The following is a 23,213-nucleotide window of genomic DNA, read 5'->3' on the forward strand; positions in this document are numbered from 1 at the left end:
GATTTCTTCCGATTCTGGTAAGTTTTCATCCTAAATATTGTACTTTCTTGATCAAAACATGCTCCTACACCTTTCTATCTTTCAAATCTTGATTTCCAACCGTGAAATCCTCAAGATCTAAGCATTCTAGGATGATGTCATCATGGTGTTCTTCAAGAACATCATGTTTTGGCCTCAATCCACCAGGAATAGCTCGGATCTAACTGATTTCCACATAAACAAGTTAAGATCTATCAAAGATCTAAACATTTACATGATGTGAGGGATTGGAAAGAAAGGATTCCAATTTTCTTTCAACTCTTTTACACTCAATGCCTCCAAACCGGTAGAAACGGAGCTTGAGCCAACTCACTAATCATTCCAATGGTTGTGTGATTCAAGATCCGGGTTCTATCTACGAGGTTCACCGACTTCGGGTTAAACGCTAAACCGCAGTTCCGAACCGTTCACCGGCCGGACTTGGGTGATTCCTGTCCGAGCAGGAGAAACAAGTAAGAACGAAGGTTCACCGGTTAAGGTCGTTGTCAAACTACCTCGATATAACGTCAAATAATCAGAACAACCAAGTGTTAGACGAACAGGCCGACCATGTCAGGATGCTGGCCGAACGGTTAGGCTGTTCGAACGAACAGGCCAACCGATCGGACATGCCAGCCGATCGACCAGGCCAGCCGATCGGCTAGCATATGGCCCCACACTTTGACAATTTCATGAAGTATGGTATTGAACGAGATGATGTTCGATCGAACGAGTCGTTTGGTAAACATTACCCATCGGATCATGAGATACTATGCTTCAACACTTAATCGATTTTACAATTCGTTCGTAGTATGGAGTGCCACCCGATCGAGCATGCTGTTCGATCGAGTGACATCCAGCTGAGGACTCACTATCAAAGTGTCTAACCGATCGGTTAAGCCGGCCAATCGAACAGACCGTTCGATCAATCGACCTGAAAGGTAAGAACACTTCAGTGTTCTCAAATACTACAACGAAAACTTCAAAAGTTCAAACCATCATACACAAACACATCCTACTTAAAGGAAGAAACAATCCACTCGAACAGTCCAGCCGATCGAGCCTACCGACCGATCGAACAGACAGTCTGAACAGATTGTCTAACCGAACGAACAACCCGTCCGATCGAACCTGCTGTTCGATCGACCAGGCTGTTCGACCCCTTATCACGTGTTCCATTTTACGTATTGCTTATCGTCATACTATCGAACTATTCAGGCTAACCCTACTCTCAAGCGCTCCCTTCAATCCATCAACCAATCGCTGTGAGTATACTCGATCCCTTTTTGCTTATAGCACTTTTGGGTGTTACATACGTTACTTATCAAAATCACAATCGAACACACTACTAAATTATTTGGACGCTAACCGATTATGCATGTATTACGTGACTAAATGAATGCTTGTTGATTGTGTTTACACGTGGAATGCTGTCTACCTGCCTTAACGACGTAGTACTATAGTTTGGACTCAGCACCCGTTCACACGGTGGTTGTTAAGGACAATTACTTGCATGGATTACGGTGGTAATCATGTATTGCGAACTGTCTCGGACAGTCAACCCGCAGTCATTGGTATCAATAAATCCATGTCGATAATTAACATGCTTCGTTTTCCTCATTGTACGTGCTCGTTATGCGTAAACTATTTCGAACTCTATATGCTATTATCAAACTTGTATGCTCACCTTTACATTATATATATTGACTTTATTTTAACGTATGTGACAGGTGTTTAAGATATTTGCTTGCTAGGAAAGCGAGGCTAGAATAAAGCTCTAGAGGCCCCCAACAAATAGTTGTCTGTCACGAACGAGCAACTAGAGCATAGTTGTCTGTAGATCTTGTCAGGCTGGGTCTTTAGGAGCATTTGAACAATATTTATGTTATTTATTTAAAATCTGAGTTGTCGGAACATAATACTTGACTGGTTGTTATCTGTAATAGTTGATTTTATTATTTGGGATACGGTATGGGACGTATCATTTAACTGAATAGTATTAATAGTTGTTGTGGAAACTTCTGGACAATCTGTTTCGCTCAGTGCCATGCCCTGATGATTCCGCCATCGGTTGGGGTGTGACACGAATGATTATAAAATATGACTTTGCGAAATGAATTTGTGCACTTATGCCTTATCGTAGGTTAGGATTTACATGTCTGAGGTAACGAAGTGCATTACGGTCCGTTGTCTATGACGTCGATAGCAATTGGCACCTAAGCTTCGTGATAGTAATCCGTTAATCACTATATGCAATTGAATCAAGTTAAAACATGTAGGAACCCTAGGTCTTGCAATAATCGAACCGGGTGTGGAACTTGTCTCTAATTTCTTGTTTTAATCATTTAGTAATTTAGTTGCAATTTTAGTTAATCACAAGTGTTTTAGATAATACCAATTGTCGGGTCACTCCGATTTATTTTCCAACCAAATAAACTTATAAAAAAAATTAGCAATCTTCATAATCACATTGTACATTTTTGTAAATAGTCTAACTAATCGAACGGGTCGTGCGATACTGACCACATGCTCTTCGTGGATTTGATACCCGACTTACCCTAGCTACCTAGGTTTAATTGGGTTTTTGACTGATTGGGACGACACGGTTACGTCAGTTACCGGGTTTTCTCTGAAATTGGTGGTGGACTCGGATTACTCTCGGAGTACTCCGTTTGGTCTAGTGAATGCCCCGAAAGTGTTTTTATGTTTTTTTTCTTTTAACTTCACCACTTATACTACATATAATATATACTTTTAACTCGTTTGATTTCTAATTTTCTTTTTGTTTGATAACTTTCGTTCGTTAACTTAAAAAAAAACTTAATATGGAATTGTGTTTAAGTTTTTGTTCCTCCACATTCTGGTATAAATTTGATCGGAAACGAAGTCGTATTTGAAGTAGATCCTTTTTTTGGTATCGCAAGATATAGTGAGTGTGGTTAAGTCTTATCGTGGTATCAAAACTGATACCAGTATTCATTTTTATATATATTATTTACCGAATTTTGTTACACTCACATATTTACTGTTCATTTTTTTACTTTTAACCCCTAAACTTTTTGTTTTTTACAAATTTCTCACAAAACATTTTTTATTTTCAACCCCAACACCTTTTTACTTTAACTTTGGTCCATATATTTTTCATCGTTTACATTTTATCTAAATTTTGTGAGTTAAAACGATCCAACGTACGTGCGTGGTTGAACGTTTTTTCGTCTATTTTTTTTCTCGTTTAACGGCCGAGTCGCAACGTGTGGGTCTTGGGTTGACTTCGTTATTCTTTTCTTTGTTTTACGTTTCAGTCAATTTTTTGCGCGTTAAAATGCCGCAACGGACGCGCGTGCTTCAATGTTTTTACGTCTACTTTTTGTTCAGTTTAACGGTCCCACAACAACGCTCAGGTCCCATATACTAGTTATAATAAAAGTTTGTAACTAAATCAGATTCATTTGTGCTTCACAATCATAAATAGGGATGAGAGTGTTACCGGTACCGAATATACCAGTACCGAAAAAAATCGATATAAAATGCTCGTCCCTGATTATAAATAAGGGTTATTAGATTTTATCACCCTCAACTATTGTCTATTGGCCGCTGCTACCCTCAACTATCACTTTGACACCCGTCACCTTCAACTTAACACTTAGTGTGTTATGTCACCACGTCGTTAACCGATCCCTAACTTTTGAACCTGCTACTACACTTTTTGGGGTGTCATAGGGATCTTGGGAAGGTTTTAGGGATCTTAGAACACCCCCAAAAGTATAATAACAGGATCAAAAGTGAGTGATCTGGTGACAGAACACACTAAGTGTTAAGTTGGGGGTGACGGGATTCAAAGTGATAGTTGGGGGTGGCAGCGGCCAATAGTCAGTAGTTAAGAGTGATAAAATCTAATAACCCTATAGATAATATGTTATGGTTGGAAAAAAAATATGTTATGATATAAATAAGGATCATGCTAATCACACACGGCCAAAATAATTTTCACACCCCTAAGCGCCGCGCTATGGCCAAAGCGGGGCGTTTAGGGCGACAAAAGTTGATACGAGGTTTCGACTGACTGACAGACTGACAGACATAAAGGTGATACGAGGTTTCAGTCGCCCCGTGAACCCTAAGCGCCGCGCTTTGGCCATAGCGCGGCGCTTCGACCCCAAATTCTGCCTTTAAATCACTGGCCAGACTCGAGATTCATAACTCCGATTGTTTTTTGTCGATCTTCTTTGCTCTATTAGTTACATTTTTTGAAAAAACGATGTCGTGGTTCAGTAACTATCTTTTCGGTCAATATTCTGACGAGTCAGTTGTTCCTGATTCTTACGAGGGGACCGCTATTTCTGACTCGTTTGAGAAACCGGTGTCGTCCAACTTGAGGGAGACAGAGATTGTATCTGGCATTCGTTATCGTGATAACACGGTGCAGCTGGATTTGAATACCCCTGTGGAGGACCCTTACGCACAACAAGGTTATTCGAATTTCGGTTACGGTGGCGACTATAGCTTTGTACAGCAGGAGGGTTATCCAAACGACAGTTACGGGTGTCAACAAGGTTATTCGAATTTCGGTTACGGTGGCGAGCAAAGCTTTGTACAGCAGGAGTGTTATCCAAACCAGAGTTACGGTTGTGAACAGAGCTTTGAACATCAAGTCTATTCGAACCTCGGTGACGATGGTGAGCCGGAGGATGTGTCTGTTGACGAGGAAGGTTGTTACCCGGTTACATTTTCGTTTGATACAACGCAGACCTTTTCGTCACGTAAAGAGTTGGTGCGTTGGGTACAAGACACGGCAAAAGACAATGGTTACCTCATTGTGACTAAGAGGTCGAATAAAAGAGGAGAGAATTACAAGATTTGGTTTCAATGTACTTTTGGTGGGAGCATAAGAGTGTAGCTACACAGAGGAAAACGGGTAGCAAGAAAATAGGCTGCCCGTTCGAGATGATCGGGTTTTCGGAATCATCCGGAAGTGTTTGGAGGATCGAGGTGACGAAGGCGAAGCATAACCACACTCCTATTGAAAACTTCGAGGGTCACGCGTATGCGAGAAGGCTTTCTTCGGAGGACAAAAAACTGGTTAAGGAGCTGGCAGAGCAAGATATTCGCAACCAAAGTATCTGGCGAACGCTGACAAAAAACAATCCGGCTAGCAGTTTGAGATGAGTGTGCGGGAGTTTGCTGTCCACACAGGTTTGTAAACTGAGCCTGAGCTTGATACTGATTTATATACGCAGGCTGTTACGATGATGGACAGGCAGACGCTTATCAGTTTCTGGAGGGCCATTTCCAGGGCTCCCTTTGGGAAATCCTGGCAAAAGGCCACCACCATTAAAGATCCATTGTACCGATACCTGCACCAGGTGATCGCGTCGACTATCGTGCCGCGGGGTTCCAGCAAGGAGAAGGTCAACCTTAGTGACCTTTTCTTTCTTTACTGCCTACTACGCCGCCAGCCCTGCGATCTAGCAGCCAGCCTGGCAGAGTACTTTTCTACTGCATACCACCGGCAGCTCCGCGGGTTTCTTCACACTGGCTCATTTATCACCGCCATTGCACGATCGCTAGGGATCGTGCCCGAGCATGATCCGCTGCTGTCCGATCCGGTCCCGTCATCCAGGTTGGGCCGCGCGTCAGTAGCCGCTATGCAGATCACCCGTACCTTTGATGTCGGTTTGCGGTTCAGGGGTGCTGACGGGCTGATTTGGCAGCCAGAGGTGTTGCCGGAGATCATCCCGGTTGTTATTGAGGTGAAGCCTGGGGTGTTAGCCCCTCCTGATGTTCAGCGGGCCGCTCGGCGGGCTCAGCTACAGGCTCTAGGCATCGATGAGCCTGAGGATCAGCCTGAGGGTCAGCCTGAGGCTCAGCCTCAGGCTCAGGCTCAGGATGATCCGGCGCAGGAGGAGCGGGTCGAGGAGGTCCCGGTACCACCAGTTCAACCAGCTCCTGAGCCGCCACAGTACCCGCAGCACGTTTACGCTGACCTGCCTCCGGCAGCGCGTGAGGTGGCTCGGGACTTCGACCGGCGCCTCAGACGTCAGGGCGCACGCATTGACTGGATCGTCCAGACGCTCGTCGATCTATGAGAGCTCGCTGCGTTGCCTCCACTTCCCCTCCCACCGTCCCCACCGCACGAGGATTAGTACATTACTTTGTTTGCTTAGTGTTTTGTTATGTATTATGTACTTAGTTGTACCTTTTTGTTGTGTATTGTATGTACAAACTGATATGTATATATATATTGCAGTTAATCTTCTATTTACATCACGTTGGTTCTGGATTGTTTACGTTTAATTCTTATGGTTTTCTGTACATTTTATTTAACGTGTTCGTTTAATTTAACAAAATAAACAACGTTAAGAATTTATATTATACACCTTCTATAAAAATAATGACGTAATGACGTAATTATAAAACAACTATGAATTATATGTAATAAAACTAAAATAAAATTTTTTTCCTCCAAAAATCTGTATCAAACTAATTCAACCAAAAATTCCTACCAAACTAACCCACAACAACCCCAAATCAACCCCACCAGTCCTTGTCTGTTGACCAAAGCCAAAGCGCCCCGCTTTGGCCATAGCGAGGCGCTTTGGATGTGCAAAAAGACAACAGCCGTGTGCGAATAGACCTGGCCATAAATAATAATTGATGATTTTGTTTTATATAATAGGGTGGGGTTTCGTCGTGTTCCGGTAGACAAGCTGGCAAAAAAGCTGAGACAGTAGTAAAGATTAAAGAATTGAAATGTGTGACTTCATTAGAACCGTTGAAACAGTGACGTTGACCTTGTTCAACATCCCTGCCATATTTTCTACGTACCGGACCCACCAACCATCTCCATCTTGTCAACCTTGTTTATTTTATTAAACTAGAATCTATATTTTTGTTTTGTATTTTGGATGACTAAGTATTCGGATTATCCAATAACTAACATTATTACGTGTTTTATGTTAATTATTATGTTGTGTTTTATATTCATACTTCTACGATGGTATGTTATACAAGGAAGGATTGAACTCATGACCTCTTGTTCGCTAAGAGAGATGTTTACCACTATACCAGTGTTCCTTTTCTTTCTATGGAATCCACCTAATTGTATTTATGGGGTCCTTATAAAATTTAATTTACCGATTCTACCAATTTTTTTTAAAAGCATTGGGGTCCGGAGACCCCGACCCGTTATATGTGGGTCCGCTCATATTCATTATATTATTTGTGGGTTTTAATGGTTTTTTGTTTGAAAGATGGTTTAGTGTCTTTTAAGACTGAAATTATGGTGTTTATAACTTTGGTACACTGAGATGTATCATGATACAATTATTTGTTTTTTTCTTTCAACCCTCCTACCTACCATACCGACGCAGATTGGACCTTATAACTTAGGATTCTTTTTGGTAGGGATTTATTAATTTTGCTATGGACCCATGTTATATTTTGTGACCCCCTCCCTCACTAGGCCTACATGATCACACCAAAAACTCAAGTATAATCGCGTATCAAACTTCTTTTTTATTTTTAGCCATCCCATATTGAAACTGCTTATCGGCAAATTGGATTTAAATAATCCCAACTTACTGTTATTGGCCAATAATAATTCCAACTCATTTAATCACCAATAATAATCCGAACTATTCACTTTTGTTTGTAAAATACTCCCAGTTAAAAAAACACTAACTAGGTTAAAATTTTGCTGATGTGGCTTGCCACGTCACCTGCCACATCAGTTGCCACGTCATAAAAATGCCACATCAACTGCCACATCAGCTGACACGTCATAAAAAATGCCACGTAGACTGCCACATCAGCTGCCACGTCATCAAAAAATGCCACATCAACTGCCACATCATATGACACATCAGCTAAAAGGGCCACATCAGATGCCACATCAGCAAATTTTTAACCTAGTTAGTGTTTTTTTAACTGGGAGTATTTTACAAACAAAAGTGAATAGTTCGGATTATTATTGGTGATTAAATGAGTTGGGATTATTATTGGCCAATAACAGTGAGTTGGGATTATTTAAATCCAATTTGCCTAATTTATAAAGATTCTTGCAAATCTATAATTTAGGGACGGGGATTTGATTACACATGGAAAGCGAGAAACGAGAAAACCTTCAATGATCGGCAAATCAATTACAATAAAACGGCGGACATTATCAAAGAAAACTCTTTTCTTTTTGTTAGCGAGTAAACTGTTAAAATGGTCCCTAAGGTTTGGTCACTTTTGACACTTTATTCCAAAACTCAAACCTTTTGAATCTGGGTCCCTATAGTTTCAATTTTGTTGTTGTCATTTTCATTCAAAAGCAAAATCTAGTCAGATTTTTCAGTTAACGTCCAACTTTTTTGTCTTTTTCCTCCCTTTTAATGAAGGGCAAAATTGTCAGATTTTTTTAATTTGTTATAACAAAATCTTAAAATACCATTTTGCCCTTTATTAAAAGGGAGAAAAAAGACATAAAAGTTGGATGTTAACTGAAAAATTTGACCAAAATTTGATTTTAGATGAAAATGGCAACAAAATTGAAACCACAGGGATCCAGATTCAAAAGGATTGAGTTTTGGACTAGTATGACAAAAGTGATCAAACCTCAAGGACCATTTTGACAGTTTACTCTTTTGTTAGCTCTAGATCAAAATTTTGTAATCTCAAGTGGGACAAGTGGAGCGATTTTAACATCCGCGATGTAATTGTGTAATTCGGGTTTCAGTTTCGGGCTGCCCGGTCTTTCTATAATTTTCTATAGAAGTTTTGCCGTTCAAAAAAAAGTTGTTCCGCTCGGTAAACTATTACCTTTTTTAATAAATGGTTATTGATTTGATTATAGGATGCAATGAATATGATATGATCATAGTATCAGTGTGTCTATTTGTGTCTGCCCACTGTAACTTCAGGCTTTTTACAAATTTTGCTTTGGTCAGTTTTGGATGAGGGACCATATGTTTGGTTATTCTGCCTCTGGGTTTGAATACAGCTATGCAACATACAAAAAGCCATTATTGTCTCTTATTTTATTTGTTTATCAACATCAGCAATACAAAGCCGTGAGGCTCCTGTGAATTTCTTTACGGACCCTATGGAAGGGAGATCTACTATGCGACCAGCGGATCTGCTCGTCTTTGGTTGGGCTAGGGGGAAACATGCTTGTGTGGACCTCAAGGGGGTTTCCTCTCTGGCTGGTTTAAGAGAAAACGGGTTTATAGCTGGACAAGCAGCAAGAAAGGTAGAATCGAAGAAAGTTGATAAGCACAGTAAAGCTTGTGCAGAGAACCAGCATGTTTTTGTCCCTTTTGCCTTTGACACATTTGGCTTCCTAGCGCTAGAAGCTATACAATTCCTGACTAGGGTCCAACGGGTCATCCACAACAATTGCTCAGTCTCAGGGGGACAGGGTTTTGTCTTTGGTAGATTAGGGTTTGCAATTCAGAAAGGGGTGGCGGCGCAGCTTGTTGCCCGTCTACCTTCTGTTTTGATGTAATTGGCAAGTATGAATAAAAAGTAAACTTCATATATAGTTGTTGTGTATGTAGCACCTTATGCTTTTGATTTTGTACCCTTAAAAATATCGCATGGAAACTCGACCTTATGATAGTAGCGATAAATGACCCTAATATTGTTCGCCTTACCAATATGATTACCTTACCAGTCGAGTACAGAGTAACGTTACAGCATCGTACGAACCTATATTTTTTGCTCCTAACTATTTAATTTTTCCATTGTGTATTTCACTTATATATCTTTGGATACAAACTTATACAACTATTTTTTTACTAAAAAGTAAATCTTATTTAAGGCTTCTAAAAACATTTTGGTAAGTGTAACGGTGGAAGAAATAACAGACAAGTCAAGTATAAGTAAAATTGAGCATGTTTTTTTCATGTATAAATCATGTTTGCCATTGTGTATTTCACTTGTATATCAATGTATTAAATATAATATATATATATATAGTATTACATTTATAATCATATAAGTTTTAAAAGACTTATATAGTAGAGAATTTGAAAGTATTATGATAAGCAATATTGTAGTGTTTGTAAACGTTGTTTCTGATAAAGATATATAAAGTTAGAAGAAGCAAACAAACAAAAGTTGAGATGGCCGAGTTGGTCTAAGGCGCCAGATTAAGGTTCTGGTCCGAAAGGGCGTGGGTTCAAATCCCACTCTCAACATTTATTTTTTCTAATTAGACTCCAGGGAATGGGCGTGGCATGGCAGGTGGGAATTGGTGGGTTAAAACCGTTGGGGGATTGTGCCAATCAGTTCAATGGCTGCTGCATTTAAAAAAAAGTTTAAAAATTAATATATAATTTCTACTCTATACCTTTTTAAATAAAATATTATAGTTTTATAAAAAAAAAATATATCCACACAATCTAGGGCTTAACCCAAACCAACCACCTCAAGGGTTTAACCCAAATCAACCGCCTTAAACCAGGCCAACTCAGATTTATTCACCGTGCCCGAAACTAGCGGGGTTCGCATCATATATTGGTGGACGATTATTTACAAATTTTCCATTTGACGACTCGTCCATACGGAAAAATATGGAATGTAGTTTTTTTTAATTGATGTGTTTTTTATTTAAATGGATGTGATGTATTTTTTTGTTGATGTAATTTTTTTTTATTTAATATAACATGTTTTATAGTTTAATTTTCAATGTATTTTATTTAATATAAATGGTTTTTTTATAAATTAAATTCATTTATTTATTTAAAAGAAAAAAAATAAAAATAGTGTCACGTGTCAACTTATGCTTCAAACTCAGGTCCTTCCACCCCCTCCCTTTTTTGGGCTTCAATTGTGTAGCCCACAATGCTTACGTGGATGCGACATGGCGACTCATGCTGCACGGTAGAAACCTATGTAATATATATTTTTTTTTTGAAAATTGCAAAATTAGAATATATCTTAAACTAGACTAGTGGGAATGCCCGCGCGTTGCGGCGGGTGTCCCGATTGATATTGATTCAATTATGACATCTATTATAAATGACATCCACTATTATACAAAATTTAGGAATAAATTTGATAATACATCCAAATAATCCGTAGCTAGTGTGACACATCTAAATCAGCACCAACAAAAAAATAATTTGTTTGAACTCGCTATTTTTCACTAAGCTTGTCTTAATTTATAAAAACCATGACAAATAATGATTCATACAATCAGATATGCTTTCACCAGTTTCCGTTTCAGTTCTTGATTCTTCTGTTTCAGTTCCGAGACTTCGGCTTCCAGTTCCATAGAATAGGCCTACAAACACAAAATAATAAAATACATGATGCATTTCACATGAAGAAATACATTGATTATATGACTAAAAGAATTTGCATACATGATGCATATGTAACATGTTCCATAAGTTGTGGAACATGGTCCGGCTTAGTAGCGTGTGCTCTAATTACAATGTGGCCTGCATTCGAAGATTAGCGGTTTTCCTCTAACAAGTAAACTGTTTTGATCATACGCAAACTCACCACCTTTCCTTTTAGCACAATAACAACCGTCTATACATCCAGAAACACAGTCACAGCCACCACCAACCGCCCCGCGGTGGTAGACAAAAGTAAATTGTTTTGATCTTCATACCCACCCGAAACAATTATACTCATGGCAATCGGGTTGCCGATCGAGCTCTGACTCAACGACAGGTAATGAATCCCGGCTTGTGGTAAACCATGCAACCTGACGACACATATTTCCGTCCGAAAAAAGGAAATGTTGCCGATGTACTAAACCGACCCTTTTACCTTTGTACGTTTCCAAATGACCCGTTTGACCCAAACCCATTTTAACCTATATCCAACCCATCACTTTTTCAACATGTAGATGAAAATACAAATATCCCAAGTGTAGCTAATGCAAAAGAAAATTAAACAAAAAACTATCCGAATGCAAAACATGGAGATGCTACTACAAGAGTTACTGGCACATTCTTTAATAATCATCAGCATGAGATCTTACCTGTTCTGAACGATAAAGAGGTCACAACACCTCGAGTGGATTGACTAAAAGTAACAAGTTCACCTTAGCATTATGGCTGCTCCATGTAGCCACCTGTTGTATGCACAATGAACGATTCGTATTTCATAATTCAAAAAAAGAAGCTATTTTAAACAAGTGGAACTTGTAGGGTTCTGTTAATGTTATTATTAATTTCTTTTATAATTTTACCAACACGAGCCTTATTTTTAGTAAAACAAAACTGTTATAAATGTCCAAATGAACAAAAGCCATTTATTAGAATTTGTGGGTCGTGAAAAGCAAACGATTCAAAAAACAAAACATTCTTGAACACACACTTTAACGCTTTGAATATTAAAAAAAAAGTAAAGGGATTTGATTGAAAAACCTGATGCGCACGCTTGAATACGCCAATATCATTCCCGTATGCAGCAAATGTATAGTCACGATAAGATGCGAGAGCCCGAATCTTTTTTTCAAGTTGAGAACCTTTAAAGATAGCCCAAATGTTAGAAAATAAAATAATCAAAACCCAGCCTCATAGAATTTAGTTACAGACAACAAAGAACTAAATGTTTTCTACTTTGTCTATCCATAACTAATTCTAAACAAGGGTCGGCAAAAGGAAATTGCACTGAATGGTTCAGACCAGAAAAATACCAAATTCAGTCTCCTTAAAACCAAATAAAAAACAAAAAAAAAAGGTTGATAATTTAATAAGAGAATTTACTGCATATTATGCCCAAAATATGCATAATGACATTGTAATCGCCATCTTCAAAATTAAAGTGCTTCAAAAAAAGATAGTCAAATACGATAGGCGCACCCAATCAAGGGCCCGAGATAAGCAAGACACACAGTAGAGCTGTTTGAGGTGTCAAATTCATAGATTTTTAGAGAATTTAAGTATTGTTTGGATATGTGTTTTGAAATTATACGTAAAAAACAGTTAACTTTATGAGTGTATGTTACTATTCTATATTCTATATTATAATCTGTAACCAAGTAAATTCAACAATAAACACAATAGTTGAAGTGCTAAAAAACTAAAACTAATAAATCTAAAACCAGCAATGTTAAGCATGCCAACCTGTTTCCGAGCGCGTGATCTAGCCGCAGAGTCTCGGTTCTTAATCGTCTTCCTCTACCTCCTCTCCACAACTTTCTCAATAGCCCCATTTTTCCTCCCCCTAAAAACTCCATTTAAAACATAAGGAACAGGCGACACCGAAACTGTCGGAGACCCCGCAACAACTGTAACCCCCAGCCCCACCCAACCCACCCATCATCCCCATCCCACCTAACCCACCACCATTCATAACCGAATTCGAATTGTAGGCAAACACCAACCATTCAAAACTCAGTTTCACAAATAAAGGCCATAAAATTGAACATCTTGAAACAAATCACAACATAAAAAAACAAAGACAAACCATCCGATCATTCGTCAACAATCACTCGACCAAGAATTCACAACCAAAAAAATAACAATTAACAACAACTACCTCCCTTTGGTGCCTATTTTGATGATAACGAGCTTCTTCTTAACAACAATTTCAGTGAAGACGGAATCCATTGTTGGTAGATACAAGAGATCTAGAGGTGAAACTGGAAGAAGTTAAAAGTGTGATTTGATGTTTCCATGATACAAACAATAAACATAAATTGAAGGCTTAATGGACTTATCTTTCAGAGATTTAGAAACAAAATAAGCAATATCACATATATATAGAAAAGGTGCAAACCTTGCTTTGAACCATAATCGGGAAAACTGCACTTGATTATATTAGCATTGCCGATTTCAACTTCCTCTTGATTATCATGCCAAAACCCTAATCGGCAAAACTCTAAATTCGAAACAAATACTGTGAAATTGAAACGGGTGTTTGATTAATCAACCGAAATAGAGGAAAGCAAGCAAATTCAAAAGAAAATTTTCTGGATTGAGGCGAATAATTAAAATCACATAATACCAATTAGAGCATCAAACTGCAAAAACATACCTAAAATGAAAACAAATCACTGTCCTCGTTATTGCGAGTTTAATCTGAAATGGCTTCAATCTGAATACCCTTCGAATCCATTGCAGTATGCCGTTCACCATTAATAGAAAAATTAGGGTTTCAGAAAACTGACCGGCGAGGCGAAGGGCGTGTTTGGGATTCCCTCTTCTCAAAAGTCGGCTTAAAATAGTAGGCTTCAAGTGAAACAGACAGGGGAACCCAATCGCCGGTAAATGGAAGGGGTAGGGTTCTGAAGCCATTCAATGTCCGCCTTCTAAAAGTTCTAAAAGTTCATGGATGAAATCCCTATACTAACCCTAATGCGTCTTAAAATTTGGACCACTTTCCTAATCTATCTCTTTAATATGGCTACTATGCTCTTGTACATTATGCTTTTAAATTTGTATGTTTGTCAAAATTACATTTTGGTACATCACTTCTCCTTTTTAATATACTAGTGGAAACCCGCGCGCGTTGCGGCGCGTTAAACCGTAAAAAACATTAGCACACCCGAAACTTTATAGAGCAAAACAAAACCTTTACGTGTTTCTTTAAGTTCAATTCGCTTCTTCCTCTACCACATTTCTTCCTTAAAACATAGAAACTGATCAGTGATTTCGTTTGTTAAAAATAAACATTACATCTTCAAAGTTCTATATATAAAAATGCGTTTTATATATGTGGATTTTTTTGACCCTCGGAAACAACCCAATGCCGAACACTGTTTGATAACAGAAAACGTCCCAATGATAATAGATTGGCTTCCGACAACTACAGCAAGTATCGCGATTCCAAGAACCGGCCATCTTAACTTTTCTGTTTTCAATAACAGACACATAGTTAGCTTAACTTCACATGTAACTCAGAATAAAAACATGAAAAATGCACACTGGGAACGGATACGTAGAATGTGACGCTTTGAGAGATAAGTGGCTTGGCCCATGTAAGCAAGAATCAAGGATAGGTAAACCACAAACGTAAAAGCCATTTGCAGATAACATCATATCAAGAACCGCATTTGAAATACCAAATTGAGTAAAATGTCAAGAACCCAAGTCAACAAAAGTCGTTTTAAAAGTCAATCTACCAAGAGAATAGCCGATCTATACCTGTTATCCACAGCAAGATCTAACCCAATGACATCCATCCTCCTATTTTTGTTTTCTTAAGAAACTTGTACATGTAATAAGGCGATGACGCTTGAAAAACTTGTGGGTTCCGGTAAAAAATGTTGTGAACTCCGATGGCGCTGATGCACAGAAGCCACATGATCACGATAGGTGCAAACAAGAACCCTACACGGTGGGTCCCGTAATGTGGGAGGCAAAACAGGAGCACCAATATGACGCAAGCAACCGGGACTTCCACATCTGAAGTTATGAAGTTCAGTCAAATGGGTCAAAACCATAAATGGGTCAAGCGAGTCAAATGGGTTGAAAGTCACCATAAATGCGCACAATATGAACAAAATGCCGTAAATACTTTTATTTCGAGAAATATATTATCACCGTAACAATATAGTTTTCTTGATCATATTAAAAACATTAATTATTTGTAAAACCCAAAAAAAGAAACTAAAAAATATGTTTGTGGGTCGATCCAGCCCGACCCGTTTTGACCCATTACCGACATCTAGCAAAACTTGCCAATAATAGCATGGTCATTTTTATGCCAAAATTTATATTATCTTTCCCTGTAAGGTGTCACTATATTATTTGCTAAAGCATCTACAACGTAAACGGTCCAAACAAGATGAATAATTTATAATAAAACTATTATTATACAAAAAAATAGAAGCTTTATCTCAAAATGTCCCATGAAACAGTGTTGTTTCTTAATCAACTTGGTACCTCTCTATGTCCACCAACAGCATGTTTGGAAGAATATTGTTTGTATGTGTATATATGTAAGTGAAGTCCAGCATCTGAATAATTATAGAATAAAACCAAGAATTCATATCCTGATCATGATCCTGTCAGCATTTCTTTACAGTTCATAATCCATGTACTCATTGGATCCGTCACGTTCTGCCTGAAATATATGTTTAAAAAATGATAACTGATTTAATTACTGTACTTAGATTATGAATGTTGTTAAACCTCTTAACAGCTGCTAGAGCGTCTTGCCGTCTTGCAAATACAATCTCAGCCGTCCCCTAAACCGGTGAAAAGAAAACGATTTAAAACACAAAAATATAATAAAAATTTCTGCAATACAAATACCCGAACTTTAAATAAATACCTTTGATCTCCCACTTCTATCATAACTTATAGAATACTTTTTCAAATCGCCGACTTCTGAAAAAAGCTCCCACTTCTATCATAATTTATAGAATATCAAAGCCAATCGATCATTACTAAGAAAGAAAAACTAAATCATACTTTAAAAGCCTCTGCTTCTTCAACAACTTCATAGTTCGGTTCCATTGCTGCCCACCAATGTTGCTGCCCTGCCCCGCCTGTGAAAAGTTCGGATTTTCTCCATATTGCGATGAAGTTTGATTGCCGCCAGAACTCATTCCTCGTCCATGATATCCACCACCTCCTTGCCCATAAGTTCCGCCACTTGCCTGCCCGTAGTTTCCAGCGCCACCTTGCCCATAATTTCAACCCGTGCCTTACACATAATTTCCGCCACTTACTTGCTTGCCCGTAGTTTCCACCGCCACACTGCCCATAATTTCCACCTGTGCCTTGCACATAATCCATACACAATTTGGAGCAATATATGTTGAATAAGAATCAGATTAGCAGTACCGAGTAACTATTCAGTTGCAATATTATCTAACCATATCTGATGCTAAAAGAACATTCAAATACAGATTTCCACTGCTTAAAATCAGGCAAAAAAAAAAAACGCAAATATACCGAATTCGTTTGCAATAATAAATAGACCGGAAGAGATGAAAAGCTCTTACGGGATGGGGCTCGACGTGAGACATGAACATGATTCGGAACAGTGTGTTCACCAGCGAGAGGGGAACTAATGGAACCCTAGAGTCGATCAGCAGACGTTAATGAAGGCATTCAAAGATTAAAGCTTCAATAAAGCATACCTTAAACATGAAACAGTGTGATGTTGACTCAATGGGACCAGTTCACTCGCTGCAACTTAGGAAGGCCTTTCTTCATCTACAGGTCTTTTACTTATTAAAAATCCGCCTCTCAATAATGACAGGAAAAATAAAAACAAACTTCAAACCTCATGTACAATTCAAAAAGTTGCTATACATTAGGAGCATACTAAAATCATAATAATCATATGCCAACATGGTTTTCGGAGGAAATTAAAAACAAAAGTAAGCTGAATACGGTTGCGATGTGCAAATTCAAAAACCGCCCCCCGTTATTCTGTCAAATCCTGAAGTTCCCTCTGTCAATGCGATAGATACAATATCACCTGATAAAGCATGAGATCAAAACATACTGTTCTATCATCAACGATACAAGTCAACATGAATATCAAACAAATCAAAACGTGATCCGTTACAATTGACGGAGGAAACACAAACAATAGTTTACAAACGAATTCAATCTCAACATTTCAAATGAAACGTACCTCTGAAGAAGTGTATATTGGTTCAATATATATTGATATAAACAAAATGAAACCGTAATAAAACTTACTTTTGCGTGTGCTAAAATTGAAGCAAAAGATAAAGGAATTGATTTGGAATTGATGGAGAGGAAATTGTGACAGATCATTGTACCCTTTGAGAAGAATGAAGGGTTTCACATAACATTCAATTTGAACAACTGATGAATTTCGAAGGGCGATGTATGGATAAATAGATTAATGGCATTCAATCTTCTCAGTTACTAATGCTTAAGTTACCATACTGCCCCTATAGGTGTCTTAAATTAATGTTTACTGCCTATTTTACCCTCAAAATTCTAGTACAATTTCTTTGTATGTATTGCTTCAAAATATGTACGCGATGTAAAATTACATCTCCGTACATCACTTCTCCTTTTTATAATAGTATAGATTATAGATAACAAGATTTATATTATAATAACAAATCACATGGTATTAAGTAAGTTATTAGTAAACAATAAAATAATAAGTTTGGCATCTCTAGAATGCGAAATCGATGATATGTACAATAGGCTTTCTTCATATGTAAAATAGGCACCCACAGAAGATATAAATAAAAATTGGGAAATGCAAAAACACCATTACTATATATTACGCTGAAGGGAGTGGTTATCTAGTTTGGCAAATAAAAAACTGACAAAATAATTTAGGGTGAAGGGAGTGGTTACCTAATAGAATAGGTAAATTCCTAATTCACCCAATCACATAGCGACATGTCAATTGTTTACCTAATGCTTAAAAACGTTGGCGGTGGTTTACTTAATGTGATTTAGGTAAACTATTTAAAAAAAGGAAAAATGTGTGATTGGTTGAGAAGAAATGAACCCCACCACACACCTTCTCTCTCCCCCTTTCCCTCCCTCTCACCGAGTCGGTAAACCTTTACCGAATTTCCCTCCATTTTCGATAACATTGATCGATAAAATGGGTAGGCAGTGGTCATCGAGCGGTGAGGAGTGGGTTAACCACCCCACTCCGCTCACCCTTAGAATTATGTTATATATAGAGATCTTTAACCTTCTATTTTATAACATCAAATAAACAACCGTTTGATTTTGTAAAATGAGATTCGATTTCTATTTGTCAATATAACCTCGATATCCGTTGTTATCGCTAAGAACAAAAAGTATCATAAGTAGACATTTGATCAAATTAAGTATTTTATGTGTTGATGCATGTGGAATCTTGACCAATTGAAGATTATATTACTAGTTGCTGGATCTGCCCGCAACTTGTTTATGGCGCATTGATGTTGTTAGTGGTATAGATAATATTGGTTGATTTAAGCTAACCAAATACAATTTTTACATTTACTGATTTAAGTGGGGGGTGGTGTTATTTGGAATCACCAAAGTCAGGCTATTTTTTTTTATCACTAGCTTGGATATTGCCTCTCATGTATGGGACTTGACGCTCAAGTCTTGTTGCATTTTATTCATACCCTGTGGAACTTGGTACATTTGAGGCGATCATGCAAGTCTCTCTTATCTCCGTCATGCAATCTTTCCCGCATCTTGCGAGAAAGGAACAAAGTAGCAGATTCGCTAGCATCCTTTGCTCACACTCATAGGGACATCATGGTAAAAGAGAAGTCTCCCACTTGCTGCAAAAGTCATTTGCTTCATGATGCTTTGGGCTTATATACAGTGGCGTCTCTGATAATTCACATACCCTGACTGAGTTTGAAAAAATGTGTCTTCCGTAATGTTTTATTATTATTATTTAAAAAAAATCAAATTAGTATTGGGCTCAATAAACCCATGGGCGTAGCTTAAAAAAATATTATGTGAATGAAATTCAAATTGTATGTAATTGAAAGTAATTGACATAAATTATATCAAATTGTTTTGAATTTAATGATAAAAGAAATAAATAATTATATTTTTACTAACCTTCAAATGTTCATTTAATCAATACAACTTTGATCATAACTACCAACATAAAGTAAAAAAGAAAACATTATATCAGAGTAAAATAAAGCAAAAATAACAATAAAAAACGTTTTTTGTCAACATGTATCAGGAATCGATAGCATTACACATATATTGTTGTTCATTATGAGATATATATTTTGAAGATGAAAATCAACCAACCGCTTTTTCTATTCGTATGTTATTTATTTATTATGAATTATGAATAAGTTATGAAAAAAATAAAGTAAATATATGGTAAATGATAACATCAACAAAATGAATTAATTTTGTATACCTAAATAGTGTTTCTATTATTGGTTTGAATATCAAATCGTTAAGTTATTTAAATCTTACTATGGAAGAGAATTTGTGATTGAGAAGAAGAATAAGCTGTGAATGATTTTGCGTCTCAAAACACTTGAATGAATGATATTACATTGCCAAGTGGCAATAATAGGCCTAAGCTTATAACAAAAAAAATGTAATTAACATTTATCCGGATGTAAGGCTTGGCGTTTATATATTATGGCGTTTCACATTTTGTGGCGTTTTTGTAGCCTGAGAGCTTAAATAAAAACAAAAAAAAAAACTGCGCAGTGATAAAATTGGCGTTTTGTATTTATTTGGCGTTTAATATTTCATCGGCGTTTTATGTGATAAATGAAGTTTTACCGTTTTTACCCTTAATGAAGCGCGTCCACATAATAAAATTGATGTTATTTACGAAAACGCCACCGCGCCAATCTAGTCCATAGATTGTTTTGATCGGACGATCCATAACCGTTCTCACACTTTCCATCGTTTTCTCTAAATCCTGACCCTATATATATATGCAAGGGATATCTAATACTAATAGAAAAGTATGATTAATGCTACATGACATTCTTATACTAAAACAAGAGCCAACTTAATGCCACATGGCATTCTTTCATTCAATTTACTATTAATATTATTAATTAATTAATACAAAACAATAAAAAATCCTTAACAACTTAATACTAACAAATATTTTATTGTTTACTTAGATAATGATTATTTACGTTTGATTTATCTAAAATATATAGTTAATTCTTAGTAACAACTCTACTTATAATAAACAATTTCAAATAATGTCAATGTGATAATATCTTCTTATTCTTTAAAATGATTTTTTACTATATGTTTAAAACATCTATTAAATAAATTATAATTTAATATTATAATAATAAAAATGGTAAAGAATGGGTTAATCCGATATTTGAAAACCGGTTTACTTCCGTGCTTTGAAAACACTTTTAATGTTATTGGACTCGTGTAATAAACTGGTTTAAGGATAGAATATCTTCATAATAATTTTGATACAAGTCTATACTCACCGGATGTCCTAAACGGAGTTATATTTTTAGGCTTGCCAAATCATTGGTAATTACCAAAGTTCAGTGTTCCAGTGACGTTATCAAGAAATATTGATCAAAAGAATGGTTTATGTAATGGAACTCGACTACAGGTCCTATCACTGGGTGACCAGGTTATATTGAGACACTCATACTATCTGGAACTAATACTGGCACTTGAACGTTTATCCCTAGATTTCGTTTAATACTGTGAAATAGAAGGATTCCATTTAAATTGAAAAGAAGATAGTTTTCTCTCACTTAATGTTTTGCCATGACAATAAATAAAAGTATAGAACAATTCCTAAGTAAAGTTGGTGTGTTTCTAAAATAATCAGTTTTTACACATGAGCAATTATTGCGTCATCTATGGTAAAAAATTCACTTATGTAAATTTTTGAAGAGAATATAAATTTAAATAATTTATAAATTTATATCCTTAAATCCGTGTAGTACACGGGTCTAATAATCTAGTATATATAAAAAGAATATATCTTTTTCTAGCTCTAAACACGTAGATAAAAAAAACATATAATAATGACGCATTCAAACTTATATAAAACATTGTATATTAAAACTTTTAAAATGAAAATAAAGTTACACTTCAAATAAAAAAAACATGAAAGGTCTCCTGATTTCGAATGCGGGTCTCTCATGTACCTCTGAAGTTGATGCAAAGACCCAACCAGTTGGTTTACTAGCTGTTAAAAAAAATGAAAAACATAATTAGGGTATATATAAACGATGTGGTTAGTGATTGTATATAGGGATGGCAAGAAAGCCAAAGCCTGACGGGTATACCCGAAACCCGAAACATACGGGCCGGGTATACCCGAAGCCCAATGGGTATTGGTCGGGTACGGGCTTAAAAAAAGAAAAAAATAGGGTACGGGTATGGGTATGGGATTTAGTGATACCCGGCCGATACCCGGCCCATTTACCCCGAATAATACCCGAAAGTATCATATTATAGATTTCCATATATAAACTTAGTACATGTACTTATTACCTTCTCTATAGTCATATGTGGATATGTATTTGGCATGTGCTTAGTGAACAAATAACTTATTTTTGAGCATGTATATTGGATATGGAAGCTATCACCCTTTATTATATGGATATTTATGCAATTAGGTGGTCTTCATACAATTACTTAATTAAGTAATTGTTTTGATTTAGTTTGGTATATATGGTCTGAATATAATATGTAATTTATTAATCATGTTTTCATTTCTTATAGTCATTAAAATAGTAAATTATACAAACATGAAAGTAAAAATTGCACATTTGTCCCAACGAGTATTTTTATGAAATTAACGGGTATACCCGATACCCGCATGTATGCCCGATACCCGACGGGTAATTACCCGACAAATACCTGACGGGTAACAGGCCGGGTATGGGACAAAGAATTACAACCGGGTACGGGTCTGGGATCACCAATACCCGGCCCAAGCCCGGCTTATTGCCATTCCTAATTGTATGGGTGTAAAAACACGATTAAGATAGGATAAACATAGATTTCAAACTCAAAGTATTAACTCACAGTCAACAATTAACTTTAAAATAATTATAAACTAGGATTACGACCCGCCGCAATGCGGCGGGAATTCTTTATTTGTAACTAAGTCGATCTAAGACCCACACGTTATGTTAAACCTGTCAAACGGGGTAAAAATAGACGATGTAAAAACGTTCACCCACACACGCACGTTGCGTCGTGTTAACTCGCAAAATTTAGAACGAAACGTAAAAACGTTAAGCCAAAGACACAGCTATGATGTGTTAAGTCACAAAATTTAGAACCAAGCATAGAGCGAAAAATTTGCGAAAAATGGAAACTATAAATGACCAAAGTTGAAAGTAAAAAAAGTTATGAGGATAGATTGCAAAAGATAAAAAGTTTTGGGTTAAAAGTAAAAAAAACGAATAGTTTTGGGTTAAAAGTAATTTATGAAATACTTTTGGGTGAAAAGTAAAAAAAAAAAAAACATTTTTTTGAAACCCCCCAAAGCCAACGTTACGACAACAATATGCATAATAATTTTTTCTTTGAAAACCCCCAAAGCACACCCCGCGTTGCGGCGGGGCGTAAAACGGTGTCAAATAGTACTAATGTCACACAACCGTCATCGACAACCAACACTGACTTGACCTATAATATGCGTATTGCGACGAACCTGTCAAACATGGAAAAATAGAGGTAAAAACGTTGAACCGCACATGCACGTTGCGTCGTATTAACTCGAAAAGTTTAGAACTATACGTAAAACGAAAATTTGCGAAAGATGAAAAGTATAAGTGACAAAAGTTGTGAAGTTAAATTGCA

At 36.9% G+C, this 23,213-nt stretch overlaps 2 long non-coding RNA genes and 1 other non-coding gene across 5 annotated transcripts; 1 reads left to right on the top strand and 2 right to left on the bottom strand.

Moving 5' to 3' along the window:
* Nucleotides 1–10,118: 10,118 nt before the first annotated feature.
* On the top strand, nucleotides 10,119–10,199 carry TRNAL-AAG. Its single transcript has one exon. It is a non-coding gene; the product is annotated as a tRNA-Leu (tRNA).
* Nucleotides 10,200–11,104: 905 nt separating this feature from the next.
* LOC110884481 lies at nucleotides 11,105–14,299 on the bottom strand. 3 transcript variants are annotated; one of them, XR_002561215.2, is made up of 7 exons: nucleotides 14,002–14,299; nucleotides 13,744–13,863; nucleotides 13,504–13,594; nucleotides 13,089–13,188; nucleotides 12,387–12,487; nucleotides 11,370–12,091; nucleotides 11,105–11,287 (listed from the first exon to the last, which is right to left on the bottom strand). It is a non-coding gene; the product is annotated as an uncharacterized LOC110884481 (long non-coding RNA). The 3 variants fall into 3 exon arrangements; XR_002561216.2 differs by having other exon boundaries at nucleotides 11,999–12,091; nucleotides 13,504–13,606; nucleotides 14,002–14,296; XR_002561214.2 differs by having other exon boundaries at nucleotides 11,999–12,091; nucleotides 14,002–14,294.
* A 666-nt stretch (nucleotides 14,300–14,965) lies between these two features.
* On the bottom strand, nucleotides 14,966–16,141 carry LOC110881185. Its single transcript, XR_004860284.1, has 3 exons — nucleotides 16,101–16,141; nucleotides 15,852–16,032; nucleotides 14,966–15,371 (listed from the first exon to the last, which is right to left on the bottom strand). It is a non-coding gene; the product is annotated as an uncharacterized LOC110881185 (long non-coding RNA).
* Between the last annotated feature and the right edge of the window lie 7,072 nt (nucleotides 16,142–23,213).

Source organism: Helianthus annuus, chromosome 6 (assembly GCF_002127325.2).
Source record: "Helianthus annuus cultivar XRQ/B chromosome 6, HanXRQr2.0-SUNRISE, whole genome shotgun sequence".
Lineage (NCBI taxonomy): Eukaryota > Viridiplantae > Streptophyta > Magnoliopsida > Asterales > Asteraceae > Helianthus > Helianthus annuus.